This window comes from Herpailurus yagouaroundi, unplaced genomic scaffold (assembly GCF_014898765.1).
Source record: "Herpailurus yagouaroundi ecotype Mexico unplaced genomic scaffold, PumYag 185, whole genome shotgun sequence".
NCBI lineage: Eukaryota > Metazoa > Chordata > Mammalia > Carnivora > Felidae > Herpailurus > Herpailurus yagouaroundi.
Window position 1 is genome coordinate 12974046 of NW_024412416.1, and position 18612 is coordinate 12992657.

The window sequence follows — 18612 nt, forward strand, 5'->3', positions numbered from 1 at the left end:
GCTTAGTGTAAATTCCTAGTACAGATCGGTGTTAACTTGAATGTGCCTTATTCAGCTGTTTATTTCACTCAGGAGGCAACCTTGGCAGAACCAGCACGAATTTGGAGAATGCCAGTGCCCCTACCAAGTGGGCGGTGTGTTCAATATAATAATAAGCCCAATTTGTCATTTAGTTGGCTAGCTCTAAAAATAATGACTGCCAACATTTTCAAACCAGGAAAGAAATTGCAGTGATGGTACTCGTTAAGTTACATCATTGTCAAATCAGTAATTTTATTTTATTTTTTTGATTGTTTACAAATGTTTATTTATTTCGAGAGAGTGAGAGCAAGCCCGGGAGGGGAAGAAAGAGAGAGAGCGGGAGAGAGAGAATCCCAAATGGGCTCTATGTTATCAGCACGGAGCCCGATGTGGGGCTTGATCTCACAAACGCTGAGATCATGACCTGAGCCGAAATCAAGGTTCGGATGCTTAACCGGCCGAGCCACCAAGGCGCCCCTCATATCAGTAATTTTCAGACAGTGGTTCTCAAACTGTGGTCTCTGGAACAGTGCGTCAGTATCACATGGAAACTTGAAAGAAATGCAAAGCCCTGGAGTGCCTGGGTGGCTCAGTGGGTTAAGCGACCCACATCGGCTCAGGTCATGATCTCACGGTTCATGAGTTCAAGCCCCGAGTCAGGTTCTCTGCTGTCAGCTCAGAGCCAGAGAGCCCGCCATCTCCACCACCCCCCCCCCGCCGCTCATGTTTGTGCTCTGTGTGTGTGCGTCCGTGTGTCTCAAAAAATAAATAATATAAACATTTAAAAAAAGAAGAAATGCAAAGCCTTATGTCCCTCGTCAGACCTACTGAAGCAGAAACTCTGGGGGCAGGGCTCAGCAATGTGGTTTAACCAGCTCTTCAGGTGACCACACACACTTATATTATGCTGGTTTGTTCACAACCTCACACGTGATTTCAATGGGCCCCTCAAATCTCATACAGCCTGAGACTGATAGCGTATTCGTCGGTAAAACAGGGCAACCCCTGGGATACGCCAGTTAGCTGACATATGTTTCATATAATGCTGTGTGCAAGGGTCACATTAAATCACAACCATATTTGGTCGATGTGTGACTAAAGACAGTCCTGATAATCACATAGGGGCAAGTATGGTAAGCCAAAACAGCCCTGAAATGATTAAGTCATTAAGAGCGAACCTGTTTGCCGGTTATAAAGCCTAGTTACTAAAACATCAGGAAAGAGGAGAGAAGGCAAGATATCACCAACACGTCCAAGTAAGGCTGTTTTCATTCCAGGGACGGAGAAGGGAACGCACTTGAGGTTGGGCCTAGGCAAGACAATTAAGAAAGCATATTTGGGGCATCGGACTTTGAGAAGCCTTGCCCGATTGCTTGCTTTCTTGCTGTGCAGAAAGGCTAGAGCTGGATCCCCAAGTCCCTACAACGCTTCCCAGATGCCCTCTGCTGCCTCTGTGGGCGACACTCCATAGCCCTCTGTGATTAGAAGTAGCAGACGGAATCTCATCCAGACCAAATGAAGCCCAGGGACATATGCCCTATTCCTGGGGTGAACATATGATTACTGTGTCCAATTTTAATGACTCTTGTGTAGCTATAGCTTCTGCTATAGTTTCAAAACTATCCCACCTTTGGGGCACCTGGCTGGCTCAGTCCATACAGCATACAACTCTTGACCTCAGAGTTGTAAGTTCAAGCCCCATGTTGAGTGTGGAGCCTACTAAAATAAAATAAAATAAAATAAAATAAAATAAAATAAAATAGTCCAGTTTTTACAATAAACTATCTGATCACTATAACTATTACTCAAGTGTTCTCTCCTTCTCCCCCTCCTCCTCCTCCCCCTCCTCTTTCTCTCTCTCTCAGTCTGGCTTCCTTCCTCATTCCCTCTCTCTACCCTCCTCCCCTTCTTCCTCTGTTCATATTTCCTGCCATCACTAAAAAAATTTAACAGACCTCCTCATGTTCTTGGAATCCAGCTGCAGAGACCATGGAGTATTGCACAACTGATCCCAGCACTCCACGGGTGTCACTAGATGTGGTGTGGTCGGACCCATTGGAATTATGCAGTTCCCAACCTGCACAGATATATGCGATGATGTCCTACAGGGAGACCTTAGTGTGAGAGCTTAAACTCCAGCCCGGATCCATCTGTCCAGTCCCTGAATCTCCAGATGATTTGCTTCCCCCAAGCTGATAAAATCTGGGGCTATGCAATGACTTGGAATTCTTGGAATTGGAATTTTATATGCAAAACTGATCAGGACCATGCCACATATTCATTTCCCACTTCTCACACTTGGCTTGTTCCATCACTCAATCTAATTTTGACCTCTAACCTTTTGACTAAAGATCTAGTTGACCTTTGACATCTCCATCGTCTGCAAGGTACGGTCTCTGTTTTTCACCTCCTTGTTCCATGTTCCAATCTGCATATCATCTGTCTTCTCCATCTCCAGGTGGTTTCCTACAAAATAAATGGAGAACAGAACATGATGACCCTAGGAAATCAACCAATCCAGAGACCATTCTCTGCCCCCAGGAGACCAGATATGCCCATACTTCCTGGTCTTGGAAAAGGTCATCTCAACTCAATTTCTCTGGTATAATCTACCCTAGCTTAGGTTCCTTTAGCACGTCCCTGGAACAGATATGGCTACTGTGCAGATCACAGAACAGAGGATCTCCAAGAACAATTTTAGTCACTAAAAAACTTAGAGCACAGGACATCCAAATACTCCAGATGGCTCAGTGGAGAGAACCCCGAGATAGGAGTTGTGGGCTCTGGGGAGAGTATGTAAAGATGCACTTCTGAAGAGCAGCTCGGTAACCCCCAACCCAGGAGCTCTGCCTTACAGTCCCCCACTGGGGCTTCATACCAGCCTCCTGAGAGAGGTTAGGACACACAGTGCACTATAGGCATAGGATGAACTCTTCTGGGAAGTCCATGGGAATGTGCCCAGTGGTTTACCCAGGACTCACACTGGGCATGCCCCTCTTTAGCAGGAGGGCATTTCCCTGCTGCATTGTGTGCAACCTTGTTAGGAATACTGGCTTGTGTCTTTGCTTATCCTCTATGGTCTTCCCATAAAGCAAGAGTCTAGGATGCACTTCCAAAATGGCAGACCCTTCTACTTTCACTCTGCTTAACTTGAAGTTACTAGACATCCTACAGAACTGACTCATCCTTGCCTCTCTCACAACCCTCACTGAAAACCCTTCTGCCAAGATCACCTCTTGACTGGCAAGTCAAAGTATGACTTTCCATTTATACTGTACTTATTTTGTTGGGTTTGATTTTATTTCTTCGATTTTTTAAAATTATGTACTCTATTTACTATATTTAGTAATAATATATTTATTATAATGTATTTGTTATTTACCCAGGCATAGATCAGTAATTATCAGTGGATACAGAACAATGCCAACACTCTGAAGAATACCCTTCTTTTGCCTCTTTGTGTTCAGACTCTCTCCCCACCTTTAACCGTCAGCAACCACCGATCAGATTGCCACTCTTATATCTTTCACTTTTCCAGAATGTCCTATACATGAAATCATGCAATATGTAATATTTTAAGACTATGGCCTTTCCCTCGGCACAGTGGTTCTCCATCAGGGCACTTGGCCATGTCTACAGACATTTTTAGTTGTACTAAGTTGGAAAGGTAGAGGGGTACTGCCTCCTCTGCATAGGAGTGGCCTTTCCAGAGATGTGGTTAAATAACCCCAAAACAAATTATACAGCCCCCCAAAAAAGTCAAGAGCCATGATTTTGAAAAACCTTGACGTAGCACAATTCTCTTAAAATTTATGTGTAGTATCACATGTGTCAATAGTTCATTCTTTTTCAGTGCTGAGAAGTATGCCACTGTGTGGACGTAATACAGATTGCTTATCCTTTCACCTTCTGAAAGACATGTGGATTGTTTCCACGTATGGGCAGCTTTGACTAATGCTGCTACGCATATTCACGGATAGGTTGTTTTTTTAAGTTTTTATTCAAATTCTAGCTCATTAACATACATGGATAGTGTTTGATTTAACGTAAGTTTCACTTTTCTAGCATGCATACCGAGAAGTGGGATGTCAGGGTCACATGGTCCCCTACATTAACTTTGGAGAAACTGACCGAGGTTTTCTGGAGCGGTTACATTTCCACCAGTCATGCTTGTACGTTCCTTCTGCTCTGCCTTCTCAATAGCGATTTGACCATACTTTGATTTATGCCAGGATTTGACCCTGCAGATTAAGAAATAGAACGTTATTGGGGTGCCTGAGTGGCTCAGTTGGTTAAATATCGGACTCTTGATTTCAGCTCAGGTCATGATCTCATGGGATCACGGGATCTTGTGGGATGGAGCCCTGAGTTGGGCTCCATGCTGAGAGTTGAGCCTGCTTAAGATTCTCTCTCTCTCTCTCTCTGAAAAAAAAAAAAAAAAAAGGAAATAGAACATTACCGGCATCCCAGATCCCTTCCCATTACCACCCACCACCCACTCAAAGGTAAACACCATTCTAGCCTCCAATAGCAGAGGTTCAATTTCAATGCTTTGAACTTAATATAATTGAAATCATAAAATGCATACTCTTCAAGGTCTGGCTTTTCTCTCTCAATATTTTGTTTTTGATACTCATCCCTATTATTGCGTGTAGCTGTGATCGTTAACACTCTTGGTTACATAATACCTCCTTGCGTGATTTACTTCCTATTCTGGATGAACGTTTGCTTTTCTTTTGACTGAGGTTTAATTTATATTCAATAAAATGTATCAATTTTAAGTGTGCAGTTCAACAGGTTATAGAAAACATATATACTCACGTGAACACCGACATTACGTAAATACAGGGCATTTCAACACACCAAAAAGATTTCCTCATTCCCCTTTGTCTGCATTCCGCTCTGGTACCCACTCTGGCACCCCCACATCAATCCACTTCTGTCATAATTGCTTGCTCTTTTCCAGAGTGTCATGGAAATATAGAGTATGTAATCTTTTTTATCTGACTTCTCTGACCCAGCATAACATTTTTGAAGTTCATCTACCCTGTTGTATGTATCAGTAACTCGGTGCTATTTTGTGGTCAAAGCATACTCCAATTATACACACTTTTTTTTTTTTTTATTTACTTGCTGTTGGACATCTGTGATACTCCAGGCTTGGGTTATTTTAAGTAAGGTCGCTATGAAAAACCACATACAACTATTTACGTGGACACCCATTTTTATTTTCTTAGGTAAAACAGCAGGTATTCTACAAATTACTGGGAAAGGAGTTGGAATCCCCAACCAGTTATAGACAATGCCTGGTTTCTCCTTTCAGTTCTATAAGGCTTTACCTCACTTATTTTGAAGCTCTCTGTTAGGTACTCACACATATAAGATTATTATGGGGTGTCTGGGTGGCTCAGTCAGGCAAGTATCCAACTTCAGCTCAGGTCACGATCTCATGGTTTGTGAGTTTGAGCCCTGCGTCGGCCTCTGTGATGACAGCTCAGAGCCTGGAAGCTGGTTCGGATTTTGTGTCTCCCTCTCTCTCTCTCTCTGCCCCTCTCCCACTCAGCTCTGTCTCTCTGTCTCTCTCTCTCTCTCTTTCTCTCTCTCTCAAAAATAAATAAGCATTAATTAAAAAAAAAAGATCATTATGTTCTCTTGATATCTTGGCCCCTTTATCATTATGTAATGGTTTTCTTTATTCCCAGTCACAATCTTTTCCTGAAGTCTTTATCTGAATTTATACAGTCCCTTCAACTTTATTTTTATCCCACTGTCATTCATTGTATTTAAATTCAGCATATATACACAAACATTAGCTACGGCAGTGGGAACTACAGCCCATCCTACAAGCTCTCCTATCATAATGCTTTTCTTTTTCCCTTTTCAACATCTTTAAGAAGCTATAACAAGATGGACTGAAATTCCTATGATGTAAGTGGATTAGACCGTGTAAGGAGTGGACTCTATGAACACGTCCACACTCCACGCAGGTCCCCATAATTCTCTTTTATTATTTATGTGCCCCACCCCCCACCACCACCGCCAGCTTTGTTACCCTTTTGTCTCTAAGAACCCATTCTTGTGGGGCGCCTGGGTGGCGCAGTCGGTTAAGTGTCCGACTTCAGCCGGGTCACGATCTCGCGGTCCGGGAGTTCGAGCCCCGCGTCGGGCTCTGGGCTGATGGCTCAGAGCCTGGAGCCTGGTTCCGATTCTGTGTCTCCTTCTCTCTCTGCCCCTCCCCCGTTCATGCTCTGTCTCTCTCTGTCCCAAAAATAAATAAAAAACGTTGAAAAAAAAATTAAAAAAAAAAAAAAAAAGAACCCATTCTTGCAATTCTCTTGATGAGACTGCCTTCAGACTGTCAGATCCCCTTTGTCCAATAAGCGGAGAGCCAAAAGTGCCTGGTAGTTTGCATCCCCAAAGCAGCCCTTAGCTAAAAACTGATTAACGTAGGAATTTGGAAGCCCAGTTCCCTTTCTACAACCTGTAATAATCTCCACGGCATAATTTCCACTCCCGGGCATCCCTGCAAGAGTAAGCTGAGGCTGGAAGTTTGCCTGAAAAATACCCTTGCTTGATTTCTTTCCCTTCTGCTTTCTTTACATTTTTACTCCTGGGAGCACTAAATCAGGGGTGTCTTTCAGCCAGTTTATGCCAGTTAAGAGCAACTCATGTAAGCCAAATGTTAAATTTTCAGGAATTTTGTCAGCTGGTTTGGAAACACAAATATACTAAAAAATCTAGAAGGCTACACATATGTCCAGGGCTCAGAAAAGAAATGAGAAGACAAGCTTTCAGCTCTGGCTGGTCGACAGGCTCCATGCAAGCAGGAAGTGAAAGCTAAAGTAGGATTGTAAATGGCCTGGCTTAGCACTGTGAAGGGTGACCTAATACAAAGAAAATCTACAAAGACCAAGATAGTATTGCTTTTATTTATTTGGACCAGCAAGGAAAAATATTCATAGAACTGTCCCTGACAAAACTTGGATATGGTACTTGCTAGGACAGACCTACGGAGATAAAGGACGCCGTAAAGTGTAACAACATAGACAAAAAGGCAATCCTAGAAGAGGAGAGAGAGAAATAGAAAGCGTATTTGAAGAAATAATCTCCCTAAATTTCCCCAGTATAATGAGTGGCATGAGTCCACACATCCAAAAATCTCAATAAACTCTAAGTAGGATAGGCTGAAAGAGACCCACACTGAGACACATTATAATCACGCTGTCAAAAACGAAGACAGAGAGAATCTTGAAAGAAGTAGAATAGGCAAAATTCACCACGTACAAGGGACCTTCAAGACAATTAATAGCCAATGTCTCACTGACAACCATGGAAGTCAGGAGAATTGTAGCCACAGCAAAACCATTCTTCAAAAATGAAGGAGATATTGGGGCGCCTGGGTGGCTCAGTCGGTTGGGCGGCCAACTTCGGCTCAGGTCATGATCTCGCAGTCCGTGAGTTCGAGCCCCACGTCAGGCTCTGTGCTCACAGCTGAGAGCCTGGAGCCTGTTTCAGATTCTGTGTCTCCCTCTCTCTCTGACCCTCCCCCGTTCATGCTCTGTCTCTCTGTCTGAAAAATAAATAAACGTTAAAAAAATTTTTTTAAATGAAGGAGATATTAATACATTTTCAGACAAACTAAAGCTGAAGGAGTTCATCGTATTTATAGATCTACCCTACAAGAAGGGTAATTCTTTAGTCTACAATCAAAGGATGCTACAGAGTAAAATAAAGCTATATGAAAAATCAAAAAACACAGGTAAAGGTAACTACACAGATAAACATAAAACCTAGTATTATATTTAACTTGTTATTTTTTTTTAGGTTTATTTATTCATTTTGAGAGAGAGAGAGTGAGTGGGCGGAGCAGAGAGAGAAGGAGAGAGAGAGAGAGAGAGAGAGAGAGAGAGATTCCCAAGCAGGTTCCGCATTGCCAATGCAGAGCCCGACATGGGGCTTGAACCCACCAACCATGAGAACTTGAGCCGGAATCAAGAGTCAAACGCTTAACTAACTGAGCCACCCAGGCGCCCCTAACTCGTTACTCATTTTTATGTCTATGTTATTCAAATGGAACATGCATAAAACAATTATAAATCTATGTTAATGGGAACACAATGTATAGCAGTGTAATTTGTAAAAAAAAATAATAATAACAATATAAGGGGGGCAGAGTTGCATAGGTGTAGAGTTTTTGTATATCACTTAAGTTGGTATTCATTCAAACTAGATTGTTTTAAACTTAAGATGTTAGTTGTAATACCTAGGGTAAGCGCTAAGAAAAGAACTGAAATATATACAGAAAAAGGAAATGAGAAAGAAATAAAAAAGACACAAGGGGAATAAATGAGTTAAACACAGAAGAAGGCAGTAATAGTGAAAATGAGGAACAAAAACGATATAAGACATATAGAAAGCAAATAGTAAAATGACAGAAATAAGTTCTTTCTTATCAGTAATTACTTTAAATGTACACAGATTGAACTCACCAATTAAAAGACAGATTGGCAGAAAGAATTGTAAAAAAACAAAAAAACAAAACACGTAATCTAACTGTTAAGTTGTCTATGAGAGACGCACATTAAGTTTAAAGTGAAATTATTTAGGGGCACCTGGGCGGCTCAGTCAGTTGGGCGTCTGACTTCAGCTCAGGTCATGATCTTGCACTCTGTGGCTTCGAGCTCCATATTGGGCTGTCTGCCGACAGCTCAGAACTCGGAGCCTGCTTCGGATTCTATATCTCCCTCTCTGCCTCTTCGCCACTCTCACAAATAAATAATACATAAAACATTTTAAAAAATAAAGTGGAATTATTTCTGTTCCATGCAAAAAGCAAATAAAACCTGGGGTAGCTATATTGATATCGGACCAAATAGATTTTATAAAAAGTTATTACAAGAGACAAAGGACATCATGTACTGACAAAGGGTCATTCCATCAAGAATATACAATGATTATAAACATACATACATCTTTCTACGGAGTCTCCAAATATATACAGGAACACTGAATCTTACAATCCATGAACACGAAATATCTCTCCATTTGATTAGATACAGCTTTCTTTCATCAGAGCTTTGTATTTTTCCACATGTAGATCCTATACATATTTGTTCAGATTCATACCTAAGGATTTTAATTTTTGATGCTATTTTTAAATAATATTTATTTTAAAATTTAAATTCCAACTGTTCATTACTGACATATGGGAAACCAACTGACTTTTGTACATTAACCTTGTTTCATGTGACTTTGTTGTACTTGCTTATTATTTCCAAGACTTATTTGGTAAATTCCTTGGGATTTTCTACCTAAACTATTAGGTCATCTATGAAGAAAGACTGCATTTCTTCTTTCTCAATCTACATACCTTTTTATTTTTTTCTTGTTTCCTTACACTAGTTGAAACTGTTCGTACCGTGTGTAATAGGAATGGTGAAAAATGACTATGCTTGCATTAATTCCAAACTCTGGGCGAAAGCATTCAATTTTTTGCCATTTAATACAATGTTAGCTGCAGGGTTTTTGTAGACAGTATTCGTCAGGTTGATAAAATTGCCCCCTACTTCCCGTTTGATTAGAGTTATTATCAAAAATAGGTAGGTGTTGGATTGTATCAAATACTCTTTCTGCATCAATTGAAATGATCATGGTTTTTCTTCTTTAGGCTGTTGATATGATGGGTTACATTTATTCGTTTTTGATTATGAAATTAGCCTTTCTTACCTGAAATAAATCCCACCTGTTTGTGGTGTACAATTATTTTTATACATTGTTGGATGTGATTTGGTAACGATTAGTTTAGAATTTTGTATTCATATTCCTGAGAGTTATCAGTCTGTATTTTTCCTTTCTTCTAATATTCATCTGGTTTTATCATTAAAGTTCTTCCTTTTTTTCTTTCTCCCTCCTTTCTGTGCTTCCTTTCCTCCTTCCTTCCTTCCTTTCTTGCATTTCTGTTGGGGGAAGTTTTGTTTTGTTTTGTTTTGTTTTGTTTTGTTTTGTTTTGTTTTTAACCTATCGTCAAACTCACTGATCCTTTCCTCAGCTGAGTCCAGTCTACTAATGAGCATATTAAAGGCATTCTACATTTCCTGTTTACAGTGCTTTTTTTAAATGCTTATTTACTTTTGAGAGAGAGCAAGTGAGCAGGGAGGGTCAGAGAGGGAGACAGAGAATCCCAAGCAGGCTCTGCACTGTCAACGCAGAGTCTGATATGAGATCATGACCTGAGTCAAAATCAAGAGTTGGATGCTTAACTGACTGAGCCACCAAGTGCCCCTGTTACAGTGCTTTTTATTCCCAGCATCTCCTTTTGACCTTTTTTTGGAGTTTTAATCTCCCTGTTTACATTACTCATCTGTGCTTGCATATTGTCTACTTTTTGCACTAGAGCCCTTAACATATTAATTTGTTGCTTTAAATTTCACGTCTGTGAAAAATAAAAATAAAAATAAAAGGGGGCGCCTGGGTGGCTCAGTCAGTTAAGCGTCCGACTTCAGCTCAGGTCATGATCTCACAGTTTGTGAGTTCGAGCCCCGCGTCGGGCTCTGTGCTGACAGCTCGGAGCCTGGAGCCTGCTTCGGATTCGCTCTCTGCCCCTCCCCCACTTGTGCTCTGTCTCTCTCTGTCTCTCAAAAATAAATTAAATGTAAAAAAAAAATTTTAAATATCATGCCTGTGAATTCCAACTTCTATTGCGTATCTGAGTCTGATTTGGATACTTGCTTTTTTCTTTGGAGTCTATGCTTTTACATGCCTTTTGGCATGTCTTGTGATTTTTTGTTGAAAGCATGACATTTATAGGAATAGAAACTGAGTTAAATAGGCTTTTAATGTGAGGCTTTCTTTTAATCTGCTAGGAGTTGTGCTGTGTTTCATATCTGCTGTGGTTGTAGGTGCCAGAGGCTGTATATAGCTCTATAGCACTATAATTGTTTTCTTTCTTCCCTGTTGACTTTAGGTCTTTCCTATGGACTCCTTCTCATAGAGTGTATGTATCTAGTTGCTATTTCAGCTGTTACTCCATTTTTATAGTGAATTTCTGTCAGTGTGGTAGCATGTGTGGGTGAAAAGCATTTTATAATCTTAGGAGTTCTTTTTAGTCTTTTTGTGGACCTGTTTCTCTAGACTGTGATGGTCACAGGTGTTTCTTCTGAGGTATAGTTTCTCCTTTCCCTTTCACATCGCTTTGATGAGACAGAAAGGCAAGTGGGGGTTGAAAGGAGAATGACCGTTTTCTCCATCTAAGTTGAGGCAAGACTCTGATCAAGTTTTTTCCACCCCCTGGAAGGCAGCGCTTTGTTATGGAGCCCTCTCTGGGAATATTTCCCAATAATTAATCTTCTCCTTTTTCCCTTTCAGAGTCACACAAGGGAATTTTGTGACTTTTAACCGTGAGAGTCAGGTAGAGTTCCTGGAGGTAAACTTTAGAGTTTCCCCCCAAGATTGCAACAGCCAGGAGTTTTTCCCACTCACACGAGTCCACACTCAACCTCCTGAGTATTCCTACCAGTTTATGACTGCTCTGCTCTAGGTAAGTACACCTCAGCTGTGACTCTCTCTGTATTGGCTTTTCTCCCCAGTTTTGGAATGGCAGTTTGTCCTTTGATCTCTGTTCTCTGAGAAGCCCAAGAAAAGCCAATGGTTTGGGGTTGGTTTGTTCAGCTTTTTATGTTGTGAGGACGAGAGTGACTTCTTCCATGCTTTTTACATGTCAGAGCTGAACCAGAATAGAGCGCCCCATGCTCTATAGTTTTTAGAGAAGAGTATAGTTTCACTACCAAATATGTGGGGCCTCTTCAGGTTTTGCCCTATAATTGATCTAATTATACTCTATTGTGATTAATAACATACTTTGCATACTTGAACCCTTTCAAATATATTGATACTCGTTTATGGCACAGAATATGATATATCTTGGTCAATGGCCCATGTGCATTTGAAAAGAATGTGAATTCTGCTATTTTTTTTTTTGGTTGGGTTATTTTATAAATTAGGTCAGTTAAATCAGGTTAGTTGATAATATTGTTCGAGTCTTCTATAGCATTACTGATTTTCTATCTACTTGTCCAATCAAGTAGAGAGAGACTAATTATGGAATTGTCTATTTCTCCTTGCAGTTCTATCAGTTTTTGCTTTATGTATTTTGAAGCTCCATTAGTAACTGCATAAGTATTTAGGATTGTTATACCCTCTTGATGAATTGGCTTCTTTATTATTACAAAATAACTTCTATTTCTGGTAATATTTTTGAATATTACCAGATATCTGCTTTGTCTTATATTAATATACCTATTTCAGTATTATCTTGGATAGGGTTAGCATGGGGTATCTTTTCCTTCACTTTAACCTATTTGTGCCTTTATAATTATAGTATGTTTCTTATAAAAAGCATATGGTTGGGTCTCGCTTTGCTTTTCCAATCTGACAATTTCTGATCTCTAATTGAGGTATTTACACATTTTACCTGTAATACAATTATTGATACGATGGGCAGAAAACTGCCACCTGCTATTTGTTTCTAATTGTCCTGGTTATTATTCCTTTTTCTCTTTTCTTTCTCTTGAATTAAGTGAATACTTTTATCTCCTTTTTTGGCTGTATATACTCCAACTCTTTGTTTTGTTATTTTAGCGGTTATTTTATGATTTATAATATACAGTTTTAATAAGTTTAATTTTTAAGTAATCTCTACCCCCACATGGGGCTCAAACTCACGACCCTGAGATCAAGAGAAACATGCTCTACTGCCTGAGCCAGCCATGCACCCCTATAGTACACATTTCTAGTTAACCACAGTCTTACATCAAGTGATTACACGCATTTATGTATAGTGTCAGAAGCTATCAGTGGTCTTCCATTTTCTTCCTCTTAGCCTTCTTGGTATTGTTTATATACATTGTGACTCTACATGCCATCAACATCCCTACTACATTGTTTAAGCGGTCTACTACCTTTTAGAAAATAAAACATTTTGAAAGCCCTGTGTGTTTACACTTCCTGTCTCAGTCAATGCAGCCTGACATAATCAAGTACAATAGACTGGGTGACTTACAAACAATAGAAATGATTTCTCACAGCCTGGAAGCTGGCAGTCTGAGACCAGGGTGCCAGCATAGTCAGGTTCTGGAAAGAACCCTCTTCTGGGCTGCAGACAGCTGACTTCTCTTTTCTCTTCACATAGCAGAAAAAGAGAAAGCTACTTCTCCACCTATTCTTAAAAAGGCACTAATGCCATTGTTAAGAGTTCCATCCTTATGAATCAATCATCACCCAAAGGCCCCACCTCCAAATAGCATCACCCTGGGGATTAGATATTAACATGTGCATTTTGGGAGGGACGCAAACATTCAATCTGTATCATTCAGCTGATATTTCTGATGTGCTTGATTTTCATAAATTGACACTTCCTCCTATTTTTCCCCTTCTGCCTGATGAATGTCCTTTAACATTTCTTATAGTACAGGTATTCTTGTGATAAAAATTTCAAATTTTGTATTTCTGGAAAATTCTTGCTTACATTTGATGTCTCCGTTATATTTCTATTGCAAAGTGTCCTGTTAGATACGTGTTACATTTTTTTCCTTATTTTTTTTACCTTTATTTTTCTTTCAATCTCTCAATATTGATAGTTTGCACTGACCTGTTTTCCAGTTTACTAATCATCTGTTCTGCTGTGTCTAATCTTTTTTTAGACCCATACATTAAATTTTTATTGCCAGATATAACTTATTTTTCAGTTCTAGAATTTTAGCTTACAGACTCCTATTCCCTGATGAAATTTCCCATCTTCCCTTCATTTTAAAGAGCATTTTGATCATAAGGTATTTTAAATCAGTTATCTAGATCTCCTGAGGGTCTGTTCCCATGATTTTTATAAAATATAAATATCTTTTGGTTATTTGGTCGTGTGTTTTAATTCTCCTAGTAATTCTTAATGGATATCTGACATTGTCAATGACACAGTACAGAGGCTCTGGATGATGTTATCTTCCTCCAGCAAGAGATTTTCTTTTGGGGGGCAGATCAAGCCTGCAGATCACCATAATCTAATTGCTGTTTGATTTTAGAGTTTGAGGTTGGTATATTTCAGTGTTGAGATTCTTCCTGAACCATAGTTCACCTTCTAAAGTATGGTCTTTATTCCAAGGGTCTGGCCTTTATTCGTACTTCATGGTCCTTTGGGAATCTCCACTGAAAGTCTGGGCTGTATTCTAATTTGTCAGGAATTGAACTCCAACCATAGTCTCCACGGCAACATGCAGCTGCTGAAATTTTTGCTGTTCTATTTGGTTTCCCAGATGCTGCAGCCTGTTGGGTTTTTGGACTATTGCCCTGACACATCTACCATAGGAATTAACTAAGGACTCCATAGGAATTAGAGATTTGGGGGACTTCTTTATATTTCCCTATTCTCTGGGATGTTATCCCTCGGATCTCAACCAATGTGGCAGTGTGGAATTCTGACTACTGTATCTCTACTCCAACAAAACAACCACTTTCTGCTTGGTTTATGTTGTCTATAGAAAATTGGAAAATGTCTTCATGAAAAAAGCCAGGATCAATGGGGAGGCTTCTGTGTGCTTCTCTCTTCCCAAGGATCACTGTCATCCAAGTCTCACCTTTGTTAGTTTCTCTTCACTGAGCACCAAGACTCCCTTCCCTACGTAGTTGTCAGTGGGAGGTTTTGTTCTATTTAATCTAATTCACTTGTCTCAGACCCAGAGACCTGCGAAACTCATTATGTTACACCTGGTGATTTGAAGTATCCTGAACCGGAAACTCTTTCTCTTAACTTCTAGTCTGCCATATTTCTTCCAAAAGTCCTAGGTTTGTCATGAACCATGAGAGCTTAAGACAACCATTTATAAAAATGAATGTATAATCATCTTTTCTTTTCAAATTTCACAACTATATTTAATCTCCACTGCCAAGTGCTTGATCTATTCGGTGACTTAGGATCACATGTGTTTCCATGTAATAACCTACAGTTTCTAGGAAGTCAGAAGAAGGACAACAGAGTGTCATGTGACACAGTGAAACCTATGAGGTTAGAGTCAAATAGGACCAATGCTGTAGCCATTTGCACTTTCTTAGCTAAAATTTTCTCATTTGTGGGGATGCCTGGCTGGCTTATTTGGTAGAGCACATGACTCTTGATCTCAGTGTCCTGAGTTCAAGCCCCATACTGAAAGTAGAACTTACTTAAAAAAATAATAGTAAAATAAAATAAAATGTCCTTACTTGTAAAACTTTTAGTTAACTTTTCCTACCCACAGTTTCCTCATTTGTAAAATGAAAATAATAACTACTCTCTCTGTGTTGTTGTCATTGTTCATGCACTAAAATGTTTATAGTAGCATTGCCTGTTGGGGCAAAAATGTTTAAAACAGAGTAAAGGCACATTTTTTAATTTTAAAATTCTAACACCCTTTCCAAAGGTCATGGTTTAATAAATTATGGTGTATCCACACCATGAACCAGTGTGTAGCCATTAAAAAGAGGAGCTTTATGACACCTGGGTGACTCAGTCACTTGGGCTTTCAAGTCTGAATCTCGGCTCAGATCATGATCTCACAGCGTGTGAGTTCGAGCCCCACATTGGGCTCTGTGCTGATGACATGGAGCCTGCTTGGGATTCTCTCTCTCGCTCCATCTCTGCCCCCCTCCCTTGTGCACTCATGTGCTCTCTTGCTTTCTTTCTCTCTCTCAAAATGAATGAATGAATGAATGAATGAATGAATAAATAAATAAAGAGTAGCGATGCCACTTGACTTTGAGGGCTTATTTTGAGATACCACATAGGAAAAGAAAGATACAGACATGTGAATATAATCTTTAAATATGTAAATATGGGTACACATATCTATATATTCCTTTGAGGAAAACCACTGACAGGCATAGATTCCCTGGGTAGGGAAGGTGGGAAGAGGAAGAAGGGTTGACACAGCAGAAAGAGAAAACAAGGAAAAATGGGCAAACAAAAGCTTATCCCAAGAAATGTATGTGTGCAATGATTGCTTTTACATATTTTCATACAATTTTACTTCTATTTGTTTATAGAAGTAAATTAATTTTTAAGTGCTGGCTTTTCAATTTTAGGTTTAAAGTATTAATTTGGTATAAATGAATATACGTTCTTTAATAAAACACCTGTTATGAAAGGCGGTTAGAGATGGAGTAGATCCTTAACTTAAAGATCTTCCAAGGGCTAATTATCACATTTACTCACAAAACAATCTAGATGCCTGTGCCAAGATGTACTTCTAGGCCTAGTAGATGTACTGACAGAATCTGCCTCTTAGTTCTGATATTTGTAATATTAATTTTGGTTCTAAGCTCCTCTATGCGCATTTTCATAATACAAAGGCTAATAATTCAGGCCAACTATCTCTCTCTCTTTTTTTTAAGTTTAATTAATTATCTTGAGAGTGAGAGCACAAGTTGGGGAGGGATAGAGAGAGGGAGAGAGAGAGAGAATCCCAAGCAGTCTCTGCACTGTCAACACAGAGCCCGACGCAGGGCTCAAACTCACAAACCCTGATGAGATCATGACCTGAGCCAAAGTCAGAGGCTTAACCCACTGAGCCATCCAGGAGCCCCAGGCCAACTATCTCCTTAGGACGCATTCCCTCTTTGTATAATTTATTCCTGCTTCCGGATAAAAGGTTGGCAAAACAATTTCCAAGAGTGAACGTTCAGCGTGTGGACATAGGTATAAATTTAGTTGAAGCATTAAATTGCACTTCTATTAAATTGTACGAACGTGCCCTCACTTGACCCGATCTTTCTAGTTCTTTTCCCACCCCCACAATGTTTTTCGAGTTTCAAATAGTGGCTTAGATGGATAACATTGACAAAAGAACGTACACATCACTGAACTTTTAGGATTTCTAGATTCCAAGTCAGTCAACAGTTTTATGCAGGTGTGAGTTGGGAACAAAATTCATGCCCTAGAAGCCAAGCTCTCAGCCCGATCCTGCCAGCCTTGCGGGAAGACACAGCTAATCCATACTACATTTATTTGTGCTATTTATAAATGTCAGTAGGGACCGAAGTCCATGCTGAGATTTGCTAAATGGCATTTGACCTTTTGAGCTCAAGCGAATTGCTAAAGATTTGGTATTATGTGCCAAAGGGCTAAAGATGTGTGACAGAATGATATGTGAGCTCTTAAGGAAACCGATTAATCACAATTGTTAACAATTACCCAACACGCACTCTGCATCGGTTGCTCTTGATTAAAAAGCCTTGTGTATAAAAATGTACTTAATCCGCAAAGCCTTCCCAGGAAGCAGGAATCATTATCTTTCTTATTCTATAGATGGGGACACCAAGGCACTGGGAAATCAGATAAGTTACTAAATTAGATAAATTACCACCGGGAGAATCCAGAACTAAGATTGACCAGAGTGATTTGAGCTCCACGTGGCATCCTCTCACTATCGTGTGTCTACTTAAACCCAGATCGCCCAGAATATGCGCTCATCTCTTCTGTTCCGAAATTAGGTCCCCATTTTCTTGCCCAGTGGCTAGCACGTGGAGCTTCTGAGCTTCCGTGTTAACAGGTCAAGGACTCAAGGATGAGATACGGATTTGAAGGTCCATGTGTTGTGGTAGGACTGGTTTTGTCATTGCCTGGCTTCCATTAAGAAAGCTCCCTCAAGTGACAGCTTGAGGCCGGTTGGGGTCACATTATGAAGGGCGACAAGGGAGCAGGTGGAAGAGGAATGTGTGGAGGTGAGGGGTGCTGCACTTTGCTCTCACCTCCTGGCGGGTCAGGGACAAAAGAGAAATAAGGAAGAGCCTCTGGGAACTTGAACGTCTCAACAGTGAGAGAGAGACACACTGTGTCCAGACAGAGTATGAGAACGGAAGTCTCTGAGATACTAGGAGGGCCCCTGGGAAAGTTGGGGGGAAAAATGAAGTGACAAGTGGGGCTTAACACATAGGCAGCAGCATGGACTCTAGAAGGCTCACCTCAACACCCGATAGATCTTGTTCAGATCGCTTGGCTCAGAATGGATTCCGAGAATATCTTTCCGTGGAACTTCATCGGTGACGGCAAGGAGGTAGTCTCCTTGTGAGAAATGCCGGCGACAGGAACACAGTGATTCTCTTCTCTCTGCTCCTTCTCTCAGAAGGAGAATAGAGGAAAAGCTTCAGATGGAATTTGGAGCCAGATGGAGATTGATTTAATTAATAATCCTGAAGTAACCCCAAATCACTACCTGTAATCGAGAAAATTTAGAATGTGACCAAAGAAGCTATCCAAATCACCATGGTAACCCCAAATAAACTTAGCCATAGTGTCTCCCTTATGGTATTAATATCTCTCATTTCTCTCCTACCTTTCCTACTGCGAGGCTTCTTACGTATAGCTCCTATGTTCTTCTTTTTTTTTTTTTTGTAATTTTTTAATGTTTGTTTTTGAGAGAGAGAGAGAGAGAGAGAGCATGAATGGGGGAGGAAGACACAGAAATCAAAGCAGGCTCCGGGATCTGAGCTGTCAGCCCAGAGCCCAAGAAGGGGCTAGAACCCATGAACCACGAGGTCATGACCTGATCCAAAGTCGGAGGCTTAACTGAT

At 40.3% G+C, this 18612-nt stretch overlaps 1 long non-coding RNA gene across 1 annotated transcript; it reads right to left on the reverse strand.

Annotated features, from left to right (window-relative positions):
* Window positions 1-2307: 2307 nt before the first annotated feature.
* On the reverse strand, window positions 2308-18243 carry LOC121042587 (uncharacterized). Its single transcript, XR_005796308.1, has 3 exons — window positions 18004-18243; window positions 4096-4262; window positions 2308-2487 (listed from the first exon to the last, which is right to left on the reverse strand). It is a non-coding gene; the product is annotated as an uncharacterized LOC121042587 (long non-coding RNA).
* Window positions 18244-18612: the final 369 nt, after the last annotated feature.